This window comes from Vipera ursinii, assembly GCF_947247035.1.
Source record: "Vipera ursinii genome assembly, chromosome: 6".
NCBI lineage: Eukaryota > Metazoa > Chordata > Lepidosauria > Squamata > Viperidae > Vipera > Vipera ursinii.
The window spans coordinates 73521292-73527671 of record NC_139515.1 but is presented as its reverse complement, the minus strand read 5'-3'; positions in this window follow the sequence as shown (position 1 = coordinate 73527671).

Genomic DNA, 6380 nt, shown 5'->3' with positions numbered 1-6380 from the left:
CCTGCGAATTTGACTTGTTTATTGAGTATAGGGTAGGGTATACAGGCGCTTAAAGGTTTGTGAATCCTTTTTAAGTTTTCAGTATTTCTGCATAATGGTAACCTGAAACATGATCTGTTCTCCACACGTTCTAAACGCGATAAAACCCAATTAAAGAAATGAATCAAAAACGTCATACTCGTTCACTGACTTGATCCACAGCTACATCTTTCTACGTGGGGAAAGTACCTATGCAGAAACACTGACAATTCAAAAAGGTGCACAAACTTTGAAGCATCGCGGTAAAAAAAAAACCTGCGACAACTAGAATAAACTCAATCTTTCCCAACGCAGCGCTTGCCACCTACATTGCCCATGCATCTTCAACCAGCACGACCAATAAGCCGCTGGCTGAGAACGGTGGAAGCTACAATCCCAACCGTAGGAAAAGAATCCACGAGAGAAAACAGAAGAAAATAGACAGGTTGAATCCGAGTCACGGGACGAAGAGAAGCAAATAGGAACGCAATCCTAACACTTCCGGTTCCCATTTGAAGAAGTGGTCTTTTGAAAATCAGTTCGCCGTCGGGATTGCAGCGACGGGGCAAGGCTTCCAATCGCTTTCTCCGTATGTCCGCGGAAGGCGGCTCCTAAATGGAGAACCGGCCTCGGGTTATTTGTCGTCACTAGCAACTTTAAAGGATAGTGGACTTCAATTCGCAGAGTGTCCCTAGCCAGCCAAATTAATGAACATGCTGACAGAGGAATTCTGGGAGTTGGAGTCCACACGTCTTAAAGTTCCTTTTCTTCAAATCATTTGAATATATTTATAAAGCATAAAGGAAGAAACCACATTTGTACTCGCTGTGGCTCCAGGCTTTTTTCTTCTTCTTAGTCTTCGAATTCACTATTTTTTTAAGTTTTTTTTTCGTCAAATATTTTCCCTCTTGGCAAGAGAAAGGAAGCTGGAGGTTACCAAGAATGGATTAGAAATTATTTGCCTAATGTACTGACGCTTGGAATTTTACAGGTGATTTTAATGCACATAAACAATTCTTAGGCATTTTGTAATGTAGTACAGAAAAACAACGTTTGAATTCAATGTAAGTGGGACATAATGGGTTAATCTCCTGTTTTGTCCTCATTTACAGCTAAGTACAATGTACAGTTTAGCCCTGCTTCCTACTTCATGGAAACCATGAATGTAGACTGCAGTTTGGTGTGTGTGCTTGCACATCCATTACTGTGAGAAATGCTTATTGATTGAAAATGTGAAGGAAAAGTTGTAGGATTCTAGGATCCTCTCCTAACTTTGGCTTCTTTGGCCTTTATATGGTTACACCCCATTGCGGCATTGAAATTAGTTAATTGTTCATCCATACAGAGGAATAGAAATAATTTCACTAGCTAAATCTACAGCAAATGCTTGCTTAAACGGAATCGCAAATGTAGACATTGAACAAGGTGACTATGTGAACAGGAAATCTAGAGAGCAGATGTGCTTAAAATACATTTTGAACTAAATGATTGTGCTAAAATATTTTTTTTGCTGAATACATAAAGTAATGCTATGCCATGTGAAAAGAGGAACTTGCGGGGAGGGGGCTGCTGTGCTACTTGTTATTGGAAATTAGAGGCAAATGTGCTGATGATTGCTAGACATTGCAAATGCAAGGTAACCAATATTAATAAACCTTAACAAGGTCATAATTTATTTATTTAGTTGCATTTGTATACCGCCCTTTCCCTGAGGACTCAGGGCGGTTTACAGGGAATTAAAAAATCCAATATACAAAAGTTAAAACCATATTAAAAAATATTAAATTAACCCTGTACACAATTAAAACCCCAATTAAAAATTTACTCCTCAGCCTGGGCCCGAGAGCTCAAAGAGCCAGGTCTTCAGGCCCCGGCGGAATGATCGGAGGTCGGGGGCAGTTCTCAGCTCCACCGGCAGCTGGTTCCAGAGGGCAGGCGCTCCCACTGAGAAGGCCCTATCCCTGGGTGTCACCCGCCGGCAATCTCTCACCGGCGGAACCCTGAGCAGACCCTCCCTGTGGGAGCGCACTGGGCGAAGGGCGTTTGATGCCGGCAGCAGGTGTTCCCTCAAATAACCCGGACCCAGGCCATAATGACCCAAGAGTGACTGGCTTAAGGTGGGTTTATAGAGAAGTACCTATAAAAACTGTACTGTTGAAGGAGTGGACTTTGCACAGGTCTAGTGGGAATGATCCCCTTGTGTCCTTTCTTCTGTGCAGAATAAAGTTTTTGCAAATCTCCATCAGTTGCTCTCAGCAAATGACATCATTTTTTACTCCTAGCAACCAGATAGATAGATTTTCTCCATGAAGATCTATTCATAATCTGGCCTTTCAAGTTTCTCAATGGTGCACCCATTGCCACTGTAACTGAGTCCAGCCACTTTGCTGCCAGTCATCCTCTTCTTGCTGGCTGGAGAATTCTGGGAATTGAAGTCCACACTTCTTCAAGTTGCCAAGGTTGAGAAAAACTGCACTAATGAATAGAATAAAATTTAGAGGCTTCCGGTTCTGAATCGCAGCGTGGCCAGACATGTGAGGCGATCGCTCTTCACGTCGTCTGGATTTCTTTCGCCAGGGGACCCCTGTAAAGGGGTTGAAAGTCACCCTGGAGGGGCAACGAGCGAGGGAGAGGACCCTTCGGTCGATTGTGGAAGGGTGGCAGCTCTCCTGTTGACCTGGAGCAGCTCTCCGGACTGACGAAGAAAGGATCGGCCACTCCCATGGCCTATCACTTCAGCCGTTTCCTGCCAAGGCCAAACACACAATCAAGCACCTGAAAGCACAGCGGAGGAACTGGGTGAGACCAGCCTTCTCCTTATTCCAACTTCCTACACTTTCCTGTTAAAAGCCTCCTGAATCTGCTTCCCCCTGCAAGGAGAGAGGGGAGGGATTTTCTTTTTTCCCACCCTCACAAATGGTGGCGTTTGAATGCACCAGGAGAAAAATACCTTGGAAAAATTATTATTAACTAAATTGGATTCACATCCCTTTTATTCTCTTATTCTTGGTGACCCAAAAACCCCTATTTTCATGGGAACTGGCTATTTTACCTATTTGGGGAAAAAAGAGGAAGAAAAATAGGAAAAAGAAAAAAACACATAGAAAGATTGAATTTGATAAAATTTACTCTGTCTGAAAAGGATTTTTAATACTCTGAGGACATCTTGTGGCTAAGTCTGGTACAGCAAGTGAATATTATTGCCAGATAATTTTGTTTATAATCTGGATTTGTCCTTGGCGCTAGCTAAAGATAAAAACCTGAAACAGCTGCAAGCTGAATTTAGCTTTTAAGATTCGTGGAGGTGAACATTTACTAACTTTTGTTTAAAATTAGCCTCCACTAAAGGACTAATTACAACTATTCCAGAAATGGAGGGAGACCAGCCACAAACTTTGCTTGACTATAAGCTTATACTTGAAACAATTCACAAAGTTACTGAGATATTTATCTCCAGACTGAAAAATCAAGGTCTCAGCTTCAATCCACAAACTGAAACCCAGACTCCAATTAAAGAACTTACAATTCAGAAAACAACAAAACTGGAACAAACTACTATTGAGACAGAGGAATATAATGAACAACAAGAAGATATTGAAAAATCTAATATCCAAAGTGTGACTCCATCCAAATAACTTACAATTTTAAAAGCACAAGGAACTATCACTAAGACAGGGAACTCTAAAGAACAACAACAAAGCATGGGAAAACTTAATACTCAAATTTTCACCTCATCTAAAGAGCCTATAATTCCAGAAGTATCTCAAGCGCAAGATAGTAATGCTAAAATAGAGAACGCGAAAGATCAACAAAGGCAGCCTATTGAAAGCCTGGATAGCCAAGCAGCAACTGCAAAATTGGATATGACACTCTATCTCAAGCAGACGAACCCAGAGGAAAGAAGAGTCCAGACTGAATTGAAAACAAAGACATTAGAGCAAACTCAGAGATTTGAATCAACAGGGTAACAACCTAATGATTATAAATGGTTTAGCTTTTGTGGGTTATTGATGGTCACATGGTCTCCTTCGACCCAAATAATATGTGTTGGAGCGAAGGGAGACCTATCTGGCAACCTAAGGGCTTTGGTCTGGAAACCTGATTGGCAGAAAAAGAATACTAGAGTTAGATTAAAAAAATGAGTTATTAGTGAGCTACTAAGGGCCACTCTTTTAGTAATCTATTAGGATCTGAAATAGAAAATGTTTGTGAGATAAAACTAGAATGCGCTCATGTATATATCAGATTTATCTTAGACATTATAATTTGTATTCTGAAATAACGGAAATTTGGCTTATGAATCCCATGTCTGATGTTAAAAGATGTTTGAATACTTTAACTTCTTGTTGTTAGTTGTGAAGTCGTGTCCGACCCATCGCGACCCCACGGACAACGTTCCTACAGGCCTTCCTGTCCTCTACCATCTTCTGGAGTCCATTTAGGCTCACGCCTACTGCTTCAGTGACTCCATCCAGCCACCTCATTCTCTGTCGTCCCTTTCTTCTCTTGCCCTCGATCTTTCCCAGCATTAGGCTCTTCTCCAGTGAGTCCTTCCTTCTCATTAGGTGGCCAAAATATTTGAGTTTCAACTTCAGAATCTGGCCTTCTAAAGAGCAGTCAGGGTTGATCTCCTCTAGGACTGACCGGTTTGATCGCCTTGCAGTCCAAGGGACTTGCAGGAATCTTTTCCAGCACCACAGTTCAAAGGCTTCAATTCTTTGGCGCTCAGCCTTTCTTATGGTCCAATACTTTAACTAAGAACTAAGAATTTGCTAAAAATTAAAACAGAATTTCAATATGTATAAGTAGATGTAGACTGATAAATATAGGTTGTTTTATCTGTAACGTCTGATGTATCAGGATGTGAAATAGAAAATCTATTAGGTAGAGTTTAGCTATTCAGCTATTTTGTGTATGTTAGATGTTACAATTTTTGGTGTAGTGAAATATGGGAAATTTGGGGGGTGAATATTATTTTGGATGTCAAAGGCTAAACTTGAATACCATAACCCAAATTAAAATTAGGTCAAATTTAATAACAGGACATGGATATGTCTAACTAAAACTGGATTGACAAAACTTTTTAACTGATCATGTTATTCTTAGAAATTTATCAGTTTAAGCATGTTGTATTAAATGTTAAGGGAAATAAAGAAGGATGTTCTGATAATGTAACCTGAACTATGTACTAAAAACTCTGTTACTGAATTTTTGATTACCCAGTCACCATGATGTTTTCTAAATATATAGATGTTAAACTGGAAAACCAATATTTTTTTTAAAAAAAATAGAATAAAATTTTAAAAGACTTTATGTACTTTCTGCCACTCAGAAAATGCCAAAGATATGGTGGGGAGCAAACCCTCTCATATTTCCAATTATATGTGTAATGAAGTTCCACCTCATGGAGGTTTCCAACCAGTTTATATAGATTCCATAATTAATTGCATCTGAATTACAAATATAACTTTGTCTCACTTGATTTTTGCCAAGGAAAAGGAGGATAAGTTTATCTGATCTCATCCTTCGAGTGCTTTACCTCCTCCTGCCGAGGATAAGACCATCCAAGGTTAAGGAATATTTTTTTTTTTTAATTTTGTGTATTGCAGTTGAAAAAGATCGCACCATTCTGTACCTTGTTTCATTCCAAGGACAGGACAAACTAGAGTTAACAGAATAGAACAGAAAGAGTTTAACTCTTTCATATCTCAAATAAGTGCTTGTTTAATTCTGTAGTACATTGTCAACCATTACCAGCCAGTTTGGTTTAGTGGTTAAGCCACCAGGCTAGAAAGTGGGAGACCCTGAGTTCAAGTCCCTTCTTAGCCCTGAAAGTCACCTGGGTGACTTTGAGCCATTCTCTCAGCCCAACTCACCTCACAGGTTGTTTGTGGTGGGGAAAATAGGAGGAGGAAGGTGTGTTGGATATGTTCACCATAAATTAATTACATGGGAATATAGTGTTTTATGGACTAACGCACCTAATGGAAAGAGGTATATGTAATTTCTCTTCTCCAGGTAAAACCAGCATCACTACATCTAGTTCAGGGGTGTCAAACTGCTGGCCCACGGGCCAGATATGGCATGCCAAAACTGCACCCACCCCGGCCGTGGCAATGGGGAAAAAGTCGCAATATGTCACGACACGTCACATGATGTGGCGGGTTTGACACCCCTGATCTAGTTGATCTCTTCCAGTTAAATCTTGGATTGGAAATCACCAGGAAATCTCAGAGTTACAAATTAAACTAGGATGTTAAAACAAAAAATCTTAAAATTCTATATTGCTGCCAGGAGAATGATATGGACGTGTCCATGTAGGTATTAAGCATCAAGTTTGTTTTGGAAGATTTTTATGTTCT